At 39.9% G+C, this 14,841-nt stretch overlaps 1 protein-coding gene across 2 annotated transcripts in view; it reads left to right on the top strand.

The window, feature by feature from the left end:
* Positions 1 to 14,841, top strand: part of KIAA1549L (KIAA1549 like) — a 353,245-nt gene that overhangs the window by 164,041 nt on the left and 174,363 nt on the right. The window lies entirely within an intron of this gene.

Here is a 14,841-nt window from a genome sequence, read left to right as displayed (position 1 = left end):
GCCCAATCTGTCTCTGTTCTCCCCTTGTATTCCCCCCAGATCCTCTCCTTTCCACGTCTCTCTGGTCCTCTCCAATGTGTGTATCTGAAGACTCTCTCTGGGTCCATTGTACAAATGGCAACTCAGAGTCCAGCATCCCTCATATAACTGAAGCTCTCTGTGGCCTAGCAACAATGTGATTGCTACAAGACTAGAAGTGATTGGCTTCCCCTGGGGCAGGTGTTCACTCTGAGGCCAGTCACCCATAGAGGGTGGTAGAGAATGAACTTGTTTACAGGGGGCGTTGGGGAAGTGGCTGGACAGGTGCTCCAAATGATGTCTTCTACAGACAGCAGTGAACACTGCTGACTAAAATGATGATCACTTATTGATTACCTGTCTTGTATAAGAGCCTCTGCTGTCTAAAAATTAAAATTAACACAGCACTGACTACTCCCAGATTATTTTTTTTTACTTCTACCCAAATCCAAGGTATCTAGAAAAGCAAGTGATACTTACCAAGGAAGTAAATGACAAAGGAAGATGATGTTGTAGCTCTCTCTGCACCATTACAAGAGCACCTCCCTGAGAAAGGTTGTTTTGCGGTGCAGTGTGAGATACACCTCCTCCCTGCTCAGACGTCTCTTTTGACGCATTTAGTCTAGGTAAAGATCGACAGTGACAACCTGGAAAAGTTCCAAAGGCTTATCTCATTAGAGATTAAACATTAAACATGGTTTTGTGGTAAACTAGAGGAATAATAAACTCAATAAAACCAGAATAGTATTTTATGCAAAGTCACTGAAAAACAATACAAAATTTAATCTCGAGAACTAGTTTCCCAGAATTTGTGGTGGGAGCCGTAGACGGATCAACCCTTTGCAACCATATTCTTTTTACTGGGCTACCCTGACCCATGCTGGTCTTGGGGGCGTCTAAACAGAATTTTTCCACATTGTTCTCCTTTTCTGTGCCAGATCAGGAGGCATTGAAAATCTAGTCTTGGCAGAAGTTCTATCTTTTAACAGTTTAGTCCTCCCGACTTCCTATCATTTTGCTTTTATACAGCGAAGCTCTAGAGCAGACTTTCAACAGACTTTGCCTGAGTATTTCCTGGTGTCTTTATCTAATCACAGTTTTATGAAGTCTTCATACACCAACCAGCCAATTTTGCAGCCTCAGAATCATGCTCAGGAGATAGACATTGACTTTTCCTGCAGTCAGTTTTAAAGGCTTTAACCATCTGGGATTTTTAGTAACTTGTGAAAAGCAAATGGATGCCACGTTTTCAGGATTTTTGCTGCCCAGACCCCAGGGTGGTTGTGCATGACATACATGTTAGTGATGCAAACGTATCTGGTACTTGGTTATGAGGCTAAGTCGTCAAAATAGATTTTAAGTACCTGATTCCTTGTTTAATTTGATTAACTGCTGTAATTCTTACTTGGTGTATAAAAGGTGCTATTTTACTGAAAAGGGTTGCATATTACTTTGAATCTTCTGAGACATTAACCCCTGGATAGGCCAACATTTCTCATCTTTCCCTTCCCCACAGCAATGTCACTATGTCCATGGATATTGGAAATCAACTAGTGTTCAGTTGACTTAGCCAGGGGGTCGTTACTTGCAACAACAGAAGCCACCTGAGCTATGGAACACAGTGGTTTTGAGTACAGTTAAGTCCCACAAAATGTGGAAGTGGGGAAGCTAGTTTCTCTCTCAAGGTCACATGAGCTCTTGACTCTAAAGCTCCCGCATCTCTTCAAACCAGCACAATTTGGCATGTATGTGGCCAAACATGGCTTCCTGTTTTATACTATTTCCCCAGTCAAGCACCCAGTGATGAATGACAAGTGTCTTTTGGGTCTTGTGGGAAAAGTCCAACAAGCCCAGCTTGGACCAATTGTCCATTCCTGGCCCAAACAACTGTGGTGTCACCATGGTCACATGGCCAGTATTCTGCGCAGCTGGGCATCTCAGGGTAGATGCCCAGGGATGGGGGGAAGTGATTCAAGTAGGTTCTCTCAGGTGGGTGGTGAGGAGAAAATTGTCAGTAGAGGAGCTGTCAGGATCTTTGATTCACCAGGTACGGAAACAATTTATTTGGATAGCAGTTGCAGCTTGGGAATCACATCTTCAAGTCTGTTTCCTGGCCAGTCTCTAAAAAGAGGATCTCTTCCTCTTTTTCATTTGGTTCTTCAGTCAGTTTTTAACCTCCTCCCTTTATTTCTTCTCACTTCATTTTATCTTCCTTATTTCTTAGTCGATGCTTTAGAAAAGTAACATAATGCCTCTGTTACTGTGGTGGGAAGAACACTTGAGTAGGGAATCTAAGATCAACTTCTAGTTCTGGTCCTAGACCTTGGGCAAGTCACTGGACAACTGCTGGCCCTGGCTTTATCTTCTGAAAATGAAAGGGGCTGGACGAGATGCTGAAAGAAACCTTAGAGTCACCTTATCCAGGGACAAGCTAAATACCTGTCCACTCATCCTGCTGTTCTGAAAATACAGCAACCAAGGCAGACATTGCTAGTTGATACCAGCACAGCATTCCAGGCAGCCACTGCCCAATCAGTTGGACGTGATTCTTGAGATGTGGCCCATTACTCCAGCTATCTCTGAGCAAGAAATTAAGGCTTACCTGTTGACCACCTTTTCTTCTTTCTACCTTACCTTCCTTACAGGGATAGGATATGTGAAGCCATTATTTCTAATTCTCTGAAATTATAAAGGAAAAATAAATTTCTTCCTCTGCCTTTTTCTACCTAATTATTCATTCTTTTTTTAAAAAACCTGCTTCCTTTCTGACTGCCGTCCAATCCAGTCTATAATTTCTCCTGTGACTAAAGAATTGACTTTTTTTTTTTTTTTTAAGGAAAGGTGTGAAATTGGAGGTGTGGACATTTGTCCAAGCTCCCCAGAATTAGACTGGCTCACTTTGCAACTGTGTGGTGGCAGGCAACAGTGAAAGTTATTTTACTTTTTCGAAAATATGTTTTCTGCGGTTATATTTAGAGTGAAGAAAGATCTTTGCATTCTCAGCTCTAATTATATTCAATGTGCCTAATTGCTGTTACTCTCAAATATGATACTGAGTGAGGTCGCATCTTCAATTCACATTTCTCATCTATATTTACAAGTGACACAGCTTTGGAACATCTGCTGGGCCTACAGAACGTTCATTTCTGCAGATGATGCAGCTGTCATGGCTGGTAGCAGAATTGTTTCCTCGACGACGATGCTGGGGTACATCTCTCCCCTTCTGCCTTTCCTGCTAGGTGCTAGTTTTTAAGTCACGTTCTGGAGTACATTTTCCCAAGAGAGATGGGTTCGCACTTCTAAGGCAGGATATTTCTATTATGTTTGCAGAGGAGCTGTGTCCCAGAGTAGTTATTGGTAGCAGCCTCCGTGTGCCATCTTGTGTAATAGCTCTGTAAGGAGGCAAGCTGTAGGTCTGGGGAGAACATTTCTTTCTTCTACTTGTATCACTCCCCCGATCCCTGGGCATCTATCCTGAGATCCCCAGCTGAGCAGAATGCTGCCCATGTGACTATGGTGACCTGGCCACAGTTGTTTGGGCCAGGAATGGATAACTGGTCCAAGCTGGGCTTGTTGGACTTTTCCCAGGAATCTGGACCTAAAGATAGTTGTCATTCATCACTGGGTCTTGACTAGGGAAGTAATATAAAACAGGAAGCCATGTTTGGCCACATACATGCCAAAACGTGCTGGTTTGAAGAGATGCAGGAGCTTCAGGGGCAAGAGCTCATGTGACCTGAAGAAGAGAAAGAAAAAAAAAAAAAAAAAACTAGAAAGGGGATTAATGCGAGTTGGAAAGTAAGGGGAAACTTGCAAAGACTAGACCTGGGATAAAATCTGTATCTCTCATGCAGTGTTTTTCACCTTTGGTTTTTTTTTTTATTTTATTTTATTTTTTTCACCTTTGTTTTTAATCTCACGGCATACTTGAACCTATAGTTAAACTTCCACGGCACATAACTCATGTTGATCAAAAAAAGGGTAAAAAAAGCAGTACACGTACTGTGCTTTGAACTTCTTTCAAAAATAATTTAATGATCTTTAAACATTTTCGTGGCACATCTAACATCCTCTTATGATACACCAGTTGAAAAATCACTGCTCTGATGCATATAAGCCCAGGATTGGCTTCCTAGTAAAAAGAATCTTAGTGCTGGTAGAGAATGTGGGTATTAGATACCTATTTCTGCTTGGAGAGGGTGAGTGCCCTAGGCCAATGAGGAAGAGGGCGGTATGCTTCACACAGATTGACTTTCAATGCTTTTTTGTTATTAACTTCCAAGTTTAAAATATTATAAGTTAATAAAAGTGAAGACTTAAATGCTACCGTTTCTGAAGCAATCGCCATATGCAGGAAGGACAGAGGACGGGCGCGTGTTGAACTGCACTGTGTGTGTCAGCACAGCCCAGACTGTGGGAAATGCTACAGATTAAAGGGCCGGGATCTCCATCAGCCACGTTGTAAGGGACCAAAAGGAACACAGGGGGAACTGAGATGTTAAAAGAGACTTACAATACATAGCAAAAGGAACATTTTTTGTTGGGCAAGATTAACCTATGTCTACTTTGTTAAAAAACTAATTTAAAAAATGATTTCTTAGTTTAGATCATGCTATAATTATGGATGATGGGATTTCCACCTGTCATGTTACAGATGCGGAGGCAACGTTATTTCCTTCACATGTCAAGGGGAACAAACAGGTAGGGAAACTATGATCAGAATCCAGATGCCCTGGCCCACGTGTGATATTGTCACTATTTCTCCCAATATGATCCTGTGCCATACAATTATATTCTATGAGTTCATTGGGGTAGATACAATCATTGCAGAGTCAACTACGAATTGGAGACTACTAGGTGTTAATCTGGTCTCTTAATTGCTTTTCAGGCAAAATTGGCTCTGGCTTTGTAAGTCCAGGAATTATGACATTCTGTGACTTGAAAAGTTATAAAGAATAAAAGTTATTCTATTGCATTCTACTTGCTTTGATACTATAAAGTCAATTGTTCTGCACCATTAACATGCTCTAAGGTTGCAATTAAAACAATACAATAATCTTTACCTTTATTATTAAATTTCATTTTTCTCTAGGAGTTCTGGCATTTATTTAAATTACAGGTTGAGTATTCTTCATCCGAAATGCTTGGGATCAGAATTGTTTTGGATTTCAGATATTTTTGGATTTGGGAATTGTATGCATTATACTTAACTAGTTGAGCATCCCAAATCCAAAAATAGGAAGTCTGAAATGCTTCAAGGAACATTTCCTTTGAGCTTCTTTTTAGTGTTCAGAGTTTCAGATTTTGGAGCATTTCGTATTTTGAATTTTTGGATCTAGGGTGTTCACCTTCTACTTATTTTTGCACGTGTAACACTTTTTCTTGGGTAATCCAATCTTAAGTCGACTGGCTGTTTTGAAAATGGGAACTGTCTGATGTAGACTGGCATGAAAAATAACCAGTTAAATTCCCAGAATTCTGAATAAAGACATGTATGCTGTCGGACAATTAAGTTTGCAAACTCATCCTCATGCTATACACCTCATTGCCGAATATCATACATTCACTTGGCCATCTGGTGACCATAATATTCAGTTATCTGGCCTAGTCTATTGCTACCCATGTGAGCAATTTAGCCAACAGATTCACCCTACTGAAATAAACTTAGGGTTGAATTACTCAATATTTCAATCCAGTTTTTTGAGACAAAGTAGATTTTAAAGAAGACGCTGTAACAGAAATGTTGATTTCTGTATGCTGCTGTGACATGTATTTGTCACTATTTTTATTTTAGAAAAGAGCCAGGATTTCAGGCTTAATTACAAGTAATTAACAACCCAACCAGTGTGCCACAAGAAGCGTTCAGTTTTTCTTGGTATTTGTAAGAAGTCAGCAAAACATGCCACTATTTCACTGGTAAATGGTTCTAACAATTATTTACTGTGAAAATAATAGTGTTAACAATTACTTCAGGGTAGAAGATAGAATTGTATGTTATTTATCAAGAGGGTAATAGCCTATGTTTTTAGCGTTAAGAAGCTGTGCTGTATAACGATCCTGGAATAAGAGGTGTGGAAAATCACAAGCTGTATACAATCCTGACCTCAGGAGAACTGTTCTTTCATTAGGGGCCATGAGAGAGGGAAATAGTTTTTTCCCCTTAAAAAAAAATCTTCCTTTATGCAGTTGGTTTGGTCATCTAGACTAGCCCCTCGCAACTTTTAGTGTCAATGTTTTGTGGAGGCTGCCACTCTGATGAGATGGGGGTGTTGCAGGTGGTGTGGCCCTAGACTAGGCTGCCACTCTGAGGCCCTCCTCCTATTTCCTCGCCCCGCCCCTCTCCCACCCCCAGTGGTAACAGGTACGAAATGTCTTGCTCAGTGGTACTAACCTATCAAAGGAAAGGTCAGGTCATTGTCTTTTTTTTTTTTGTAGAGACAGAGTTTCACTGTACCGCCCTGGGGTAGAGTGCCGTGGAGTCACACGGCTCACAGCAACCTCTAACTCTTGGGCTTACGCGATTCTCTTGCCTCAGCCTCCCGAGCAGCTGGGACTACAGGCGCCCGCCACAATGCCCGGCTATTTTTCTGTTGCAGTTTGGCCGGGGCTGGGTTTGAACTTGCCACCCTGGGCATATGGGGCCCTACTCACTGAGCCACAGGCGCCGCCCTGTCTTTTTTTTTTTTTTTTTTAAACCACTTTATTGAGGACTGATTAACATATAAAAATCTGTAGATAATTAATTTGTACAACTTAATGTTTGGAAGTAATTATACAAAACCATCAAACTGTCGTCATCACTGTCCATGTCCTAAAATTATCCACCATCTCCAAAAATTTCCTCCTTTTCCCTTTTTTTTCCTTTTGTGGTAAGAGCACTTAACGTAAGATCTACCCTCTTACAAAATTTTAAAGTGCACAACACAGTATTGTCAATCAATGTCCTGGGTTGTACAGTGGCTCTCCAGATCTTATTTTGTATAACTGAAAGATGGTGCCTTTTGGCCAACACTGGCCCATGCCTCCCTCCTCGCAGCCCCGGAAAGTACCCTCCTCCTCTCTGCTTCTGTGTGTTTGACTGTTTTAGGTCCCCCCCCCATATAAGTGAAATTGTGCGGTGTTTGTCTTTCTATGGCATTTCCCTTAGCATAAAGTCTTCTTCAAAAAAGGCACCCGATTTTGCCATGTATAATGCACTCCTGCATATAACATACACCTATGTTTTTGACTTTTTTTTTTTGAGATAGAGTCTCACTCTGTTGCCCTGGGTAGAGTGCTGTGGTGTCATTTCACAGCAACCTCAAACTCTTGGGTTCAAGCGATTCTCCTGCCTCAGCCTCCCAAGTAGGTGAAATTATGGGTTCCTGCTACCACATCCGGCTAGTTTCTTCTATTTTTAGTAGAGACGGGTGTCTCACTCTTGCTCAGGTTGGTCTTGAACTCCTGAGCTCAAGCAATCTACCTGCCTCAGCCTCCCAGAGTGCTAGGATTACAGATGTGAACCACCATGGCTGGTCAGGAAAAAAAATCTTTTATTTTAATGTTTTAATTCAAATTTTTATTTGTTTATATTTAGGTACTTCTTTTATGTACAAACTATTTTTTACATGTTTGCCACCTCTTTATAAAATTTTATAATGAATATTTTATAAATAAAGCTATATTAAGCTACATTTTCCCTATGTATGCTTACTTTGGGGATACCCTGTAGCAGTACTCATGTACACTGTTGCCTCCTTATTTTTCTCTCAAAAATTTGAGCAAAAGTGTGCCTAACACATGGCAAAATACAGTAGATCCTTGATTTTCAGGCTTGGAGAGCTCATGAGCCAATAACATAAAAAACTGGAGGAGTCCAGTTTAGATTTGCTAACTTTTAATTTTGTCAAGGGCATAAACAAAATAATAGCGACATGTGCTATCATCGTTATTTAGAAAAGAAAGGAGATTTTTTTTTTCCTTGAGACAGAGTCTCACTCTGTCGCTCAGGCTAGAGTGCTGTAGTGTCAGAGCTCATAGCAGCCTCAACAATCTCAAACTCCTAGGTTCAAGCGATCCTCTTGCCTTAGCCTCCCAAGTAGCTGGGACTGCACGTGCCTGCCACAACACCCAGCTAGTTGTTCTATATTTAATCAAGATAGGGTCTCTTGCTCAGGCTGGACTTGAACTCCTGAGCTCAAGCAATCCATCCACCTCAATGTCCCAAAGTGCTAGGAAATATTGGCACTAAAAATGGAGTATTGTCCAATGTATCTAGAAGGGCAGTTGGCGAAAAGACACACACACTCACTTTTTTTTTTTTCTCTCTCTTCTAGTTGCTTTCTTGTTTTGTCTTGGTTGGATGAAAAGTTTACGTCAAAGATTGGAGTTTGGGCTAGCATTTGGAAATGTTACGCTAAGTGATTTGTTTTTTAAAAGTGACATCTCTAAAAGATGGATCTTTTTCAAGTTCTTAAAGAATATTAAACACCTTGGGGTAGGAACCCTCATTTTGTACTCCTCTGTAGTGAGGCAGGATATAGCTATGGTCGAGAACATAGGCTCCGGGGCCAGACTGCCTGAGTTAAAATCACAACCTGTGTGACCTTGAGTAAGATTTTTAACTTCTCCGTGCCTCCATCTTTCAGGAAGTGTTTATGTCTGGCATGTGATAGGTACTTAGCGGGCTTACTGAATGTGTGTGGAAAGGAGAAATTTCGTGTGTATGATAGAACACTTTGTGGACTCTTGTCTTTCACATACATGGTAGTTAGGCAGATATACACAGCATTTTCTCCCCAACTCCACCAAATGGTGAATGTCTGTTCTAGGCTTTTCCTGTAGAAAAATGGTATTTGTACCGGTTAAGTGAAGGGGTAAAAAGAACCAGCAATCGGGTTCCATCTCGTGGGCACTCCTAGCCCTGGCCAGCCATCTTCAGACTCCGTTGCTAGTCACAGATTAGCCTACAGCAGACTGGAAGGATAGAGGATGATTCATTGGCAGTATTGAAAATTAATGTTTAATTATTTGGTCATTACTAGATAAGCCTAGGAATTTGGAGATAGAAGTGGAACTTTTACTGGCCAAGTAAATTTAAGTTGAATGAAAATAGACCACACTGGTTCACACTAAACTAGAGACACTGTAGCTTCTAGTTAGTGAAATGTCTAAATTATAGAATTTTAAAAATAAATGCTGTTTTGATATGACCATATATGTAAACATTCAATGCAAACAATCTATAAATAAAAATTATTTGCTGTGAACATATTAGTTATCCTTTTGAGCTTAGGTGCCTCTAAAGGGCTTGAAAATTATTTACTTAAAATAAATATGTATACTTGTTAAAATCTCAGAGGCAATCAGTTTAATCGGTATTCATTCCTAATTGAATAGGAATGAATAGGAAAGTTGGGTTGAAATTTCTTTGTATAAGAATCTGAATTAATAAATCCTCAAATAGTGATATTCATATTAACAGAGTTAGACTTCTGTAGTAAAATGTATGCCTAATCAATCATCAATGAGTATGGAATTAAAAATTAATAATATTTGTTATTAATATTGATGAAATATTCTGCTTCTTTGGCCCCCAAATAGATTCTTGCAGGTTTTTAGCTTTTAAGAAGAACAACAGTATCCATGAAGCATCATGTAGCCTTCTTCAATAGACAGTTTTTCTTGTCTGGCTCCGGTCAGAGGGGAAAATGATCAAGTATTAATATTATCATCTTACCAAAATTAGTGTCCCAAGAAGGCATGAGAAGCAATCAGTATAATGATGGTCCTTTACATTTATTACAGTATTTTACACTTTGTTTTGTGCTCACCCCTACACTGACTCAAGTGACATACATTAATATATGAGTTCATGAATAAGTCTGATAAGATACACTCTGAAATAAGCGAACAGTAGAATTTGTCAGCTATAGAATGACAAAGGACACTTTTTCTGATTCCACAATCCATTCAGCCTCCCCTTCGGTTCTTCTTTGTTTCTTTTTTTCCTCAGTGTCTAAAATTGCTGAAGGGCAATGACTTTAACTCTGAAATTATCTAACCTGGAATTCCTTCAAGGCGTCCTTCAGAGCTTGGGAAATGTGGTATTAACTGGTATGGCACAAAAGAGACAAAAGAAGAAAGAGTTCTAAATCAACTCAACCCGTTTGGGGATTTTCTACATTACACAGAACACACTTTTCAGAGATTTCAGTGGATTTGTATGAACTGTGAATCTCCCATAAGAGATCCCCCTTTTTCTCCTCATATTTATTAATGGAAACAGACGTCCTGACCTGGTGACCTTTGTCTCAGTTTCAGAGAGTGTTAAGTTGGGTAGATGTCCCCAATATACCAGAAGGATTATTTTCTTTTCACTATAACAGAATGCTCTATGAGATGCAAAAGGAATGAGAAGTTGTCCACCTGTCATGCACCAGTGGAGATGGCGCAAGACTGAGGTTGCCTGTGACAACCTTCAGGAAAACATTTAAGTTCAGCGTTCAGCCTAGGATCATACTATGTGGTCCTTAAATGCGGTGAAAAGTCTTATGTTATCCTTTTGTGCGTACCTGTGTTTGTGTACACACCCATGTATGTCCTTATGTTGACTGTTGTGGACTTCTAAAAATGTTTATAACTTATTAGTTGATAATTTATATATTATTAAATAATTTGCTATACACACAATTATTGTACATAATTTTTATATAATTACATAAATGAGATACTATAGTATACATAGGTTTCTATTTTTTATTGCAGTCTTCCATGCCCCACCCCCCTTTTGCTTGGTGGCCCTATATTCATTTGCTTATTTTGGTTGTTTTTTATTTGTTTCGTATATCTGAATTTGGACTTTGATATTAAAGCAGTACTGGCTTTATAAAATGAATGGGGAACATTTCCATATATTTCAAAGGACTGAATATAGTTTAATAACATTGAAATTACCAATTTTTTAAAAAGTTAGAACTTAGCTGAGTATATCTGGTCCTGATACGTTTTTCAGTAGTGAGTCCTTTTTCCTATGTTAATTTGTATATTTAGATTTTTTATTTCTGGAATAGTTTTGGTTAGCAGCATTGTTCATTTCTCTAGGTGTGTAGACCTTTTGTATAAGTTGCATATAGAATTCTCTCAGAATTACATATTTTGATTTCTTTATCTGTGGTGGTTTTCTTTCTCATGTTTTATACTTCTATTTTTTTTCTTAATCGGGCCTATGAAAGATTCACCTAATTTTGCCCTTTGTATTTTTCCTCCAAAGGCCAAAGGACCAGCTTTTGAATCTTTTCATCCTTGCCACTATTCCTTGTGGCATAATGCCTTAGTTCCAGCTTTTGCTTTTATTTTTTTTATTTTTTTTTATTTTTTTTTTGTAGAGACAGAGTCTCACTTTATGGCCCTCGGTAGAGTGCCGTGGCCTCACACAGCTCACAGCAACCTCCAACTCCTGGGCTTAAGCGATTCTCTTGCCTCAGCCTCCCGAGTAGCTGGGTCTACAGGCGCCCGCCACAACGCCCGGCTATTTTTATTTTTTGTTGCAGTTTGGCCGGGGCTGGGTTTGAACCCGCCACCCTCGGCATGTGGGGCCGGCGCCTTACCGACTGAGCCACAGGCGCCGCCCTCTTTTATTTTTTTTTTTTCTTTAAGAGACAAGGTCTTGCTCTGTTGCCCAGGCTGGAGTGCGGTAGTGTGATCATAGCTCACTGTAACCTTCAACTCCTGGGTTCAAGTGATCCACCTCAGCTTCCCTAGCGGCTGGAACCATAGGTGTGTACCACAATGCCCAGCTAATACACCAGTTTTTCATTTTTATTAATTTCTTTTTTTTTTTTTTTTTTGGAGGGGAGAGGAGCTTATTTTATGTTCCTCATTTTAAAATATGAATAATACATTCACTTAAAAAACTTTCTTTTTTAAAAGAAAAACACTGCAGGCTATAAATTTTCCTCTAGGTGTAGCTTTTACTGTTCCAACTGGAGGTTCGAAGAGTGTCAAGAATTCTTTAAATTAAAAAAATATGTAAAGGGTGTGTGTATCTTGTCCTTCTCTGCTTTATCCTCTCAGCATCTACATTATGTTGTAGTTGTAGTTGGATTTGTGAGAATTTGTAATGAGAAACTGTTCATTTTACAATTATGCTAAATAAGTCATCTCTAAAACCACATGCTTGCTTGTGGAAATAAGCAGACTTTGGGGGTAAAATCTAATGAAGAAGCGCATTGAGTCTTACTAATGCTAAGAAAGCCAGATGGATTGTCCAGGTACATAATTGGAGAATTATGGTTGGAGAAAAAGGACTCATTGTAAGAAACACAAACAATTCCAGAGAAGATAGAAAAAGTCGACTGCAAAAGTAGTAGGCGGTGCATGTGGCTCAAAGGAGTAGGGCACCAGCCCCATATGCCAGAGGTGGCGGGTTCAAACCCAGCCCCAGCCAAAAACTGCAAAAAAAAAAAAAAAAAGAATTTATTATTATCATAGTTTAGGAAAGAGATCTGACTCAGAAACCTCTTAATTAGGTTTAAATCTAACCATCAACCTCTTCTTGATGATAATTATGATGACTCACATTTGACAGCTGACCACATACCAAGCATTGTTCCAAATGCTTTACACAGATTAATGCCTTTGAGCTTCAAAACAGTCTTGTGAGACAGACATTATTATCGTTACCGTAGAAAGGAGCAAACAGGTGCAGAAGGGTCCTGAAACTTACCTGAATTTGCACAGCTGGAGCAAGGCTGCTGGGTCAGGACCCCAGCTGCTCTGACTCCAGACCCCACGTGCTAAACTGTGACCACCTGACCCCCTTCATAGTGAGGATTATGGCTTGTTAATCTTTTGTGATCTTTATGAGAGAAAGCAGCTGATAAATATTTGTGGAATAAATAACTAAATGATTGAACGAATAAGGGACATAACTGGCTATTGTACTAAGCAGAAAGGGAAAAAGTACTCCAGAGCTAAAAATAAAGAGTTGTGGGAGCAATGACATCTTAATTAGGGGACTATCACTTACAAAATGTTTATATTTAAGCCTTTACAAAATGGTGCGAAGTCCTGGTAATATGTTTCGTCTTTTTGCCCATGTCTCTAAACCCCTATTGCTGCTTTTCTTTAAAAGTACAACATTTTCAGGCAGCGCCTGTGGCTCAGTGAGTGGGGCGCTAGCCCCCTATACTGAGCGTGATGGGTTCAAACTCGGCCCTGGCCAAACTGCAACAACAACAACAAAAAATAGCTGGGCGTTGTGGCAGGCGCCTGTAGTCCGAGCTACTCAGCAGACTGAGGCAAGAGAATCGCTTAAGCCCAGGAGTTGGAGGTTGCTGTGAACTGTGATGCCACGGCACTCTACCGAGGGTGACAAAGTGACACTCTGTCTCTAAAGAAGAAGAAAGAAAGAAAAAAAAAGTACAACATTTTTTATATCCCCAAAGTCTTTCTTGCTTAATGGATTTAAGGACTTGACTCCCCTTTGGGTTGTTAGCATAAGATAGTAAAAATTAATATGAGACGTGGAAAGATTTGCGAATAGGATTGTCCTAGTTTTAAAGTTCAGTTATTGGTGGTTAATTGTGTTTTTTGTGGTTGCGTTTAAACTTAATGACTCCATCAGAAAGACATCAGGAGAGGATGGGGCAGAACCTCCCCCACCCCCGCCCAAGTCTCCCTTTCCTTTTCTTTCTCTTCTCTCTTTTCTTCCCTTCCTCCTTTCTTTCCCTCCCCCACATCCTCCCTTTCTTCTTCTTTTGTCTGTTGCCCAGTCTGGAGTGTAGCGGTGTCATCACAGCTCACTGTAGCCTACCGTTCCTCTGCTCAAGTGGATTCTCCTGCATCCTGACTACAGCCATGTACTACCACACCCGGCTAATTTTTTTATTTTTTGTAGAAACGGGGTTCTCACTATTGGCCTAGGATGATCTCCAAGTCCTGGCCTTAAGCAATCCTCCTTATTCAGCCTTTCAAAGTGTTAGGATTACCGGCGTGAGGCCTCACAGCTGGCCTGGTTTACATTTCTTGACACAGATAATAATCTTCAAAAAAGTGACCTCTGTATGTGGTTCCCTAGTCCAGAAGTGAAGATCATAGTGGCTGCCCTACCTGCTACATAGAGACTATGATGACAAAATTAGGAGACAGCAAAATACTGAAAATTTATAAACAGCCTGTCTTGTAACAGTCAGGAATGGTTAAACAAATTATAATGCCCTATCTGATGGAAGTGATAACGCAGGCTTATCCAGTATGGAAAAAAGATTTTAATATACTATGAAAAGAGAAAAAGCAGTAGAAATTTGGATGTATAGTGTGATCACCAAACCAAAGCTTTTCCAAGAACAAAATCTTCAAGTAGGGCGGCCCCTGTGGCTCAAAGGGATAGGGTGCCAGCCCCATATGCCGGAGGTGGTGGGTTCAAACCCAGCCCCAGCCAAAAACTGCAAAAAAAAAAAAAAGAGAAAATGAAAAGAAAAAGAAATCTTCACTGTGGTATAAACCACGGTTTTCTCACAATGTTGGGGCATTCCTATGGTAAGTACTGAGGGAAGAGGGGGATTCTTTTCCTTCTACTTTCCTATCTTTTCTAAATTTTCTGTAATGATCATATAGACTCCAGTTAAAAAGGATGAAAGTGAACTTATATCGCATTATAATGTGTGTGTGTGGAGGAGAATCAGCTCTATTTTTAGACCTTCTCCACAAAGGATTTAAGAGCAATAAACTTTTTAAAAAAGAAAATGGCTGTAAAAGAACTTTGAAAGTTAAAATGCTTCTCTCGATGCAATAAACAGAACCTTCTATTTGCTGTCATCACTTCAAGGAATGGCAATTTGA

This window comes from Nycticebus coucang, chromosome 14 (genome assembly GCF_027406575.1).
Source record: "Nycticebus coucang isolate mNycCou1 chromosome 14, mNycCou1.pri, whole genome shotgun sequence".
Classification (NCBI taxonomy): Eukaryota; Metazoa; Chordata; class Mammalia; order Primates; family Lorisidae; genus Nycticebus; species Nycticebus coucang.
The sequence above is the reverse complement of the archived record's forward strand: the minus strand, read 5'-3'. Positions and strand labels throughout refer to the sequence as shown.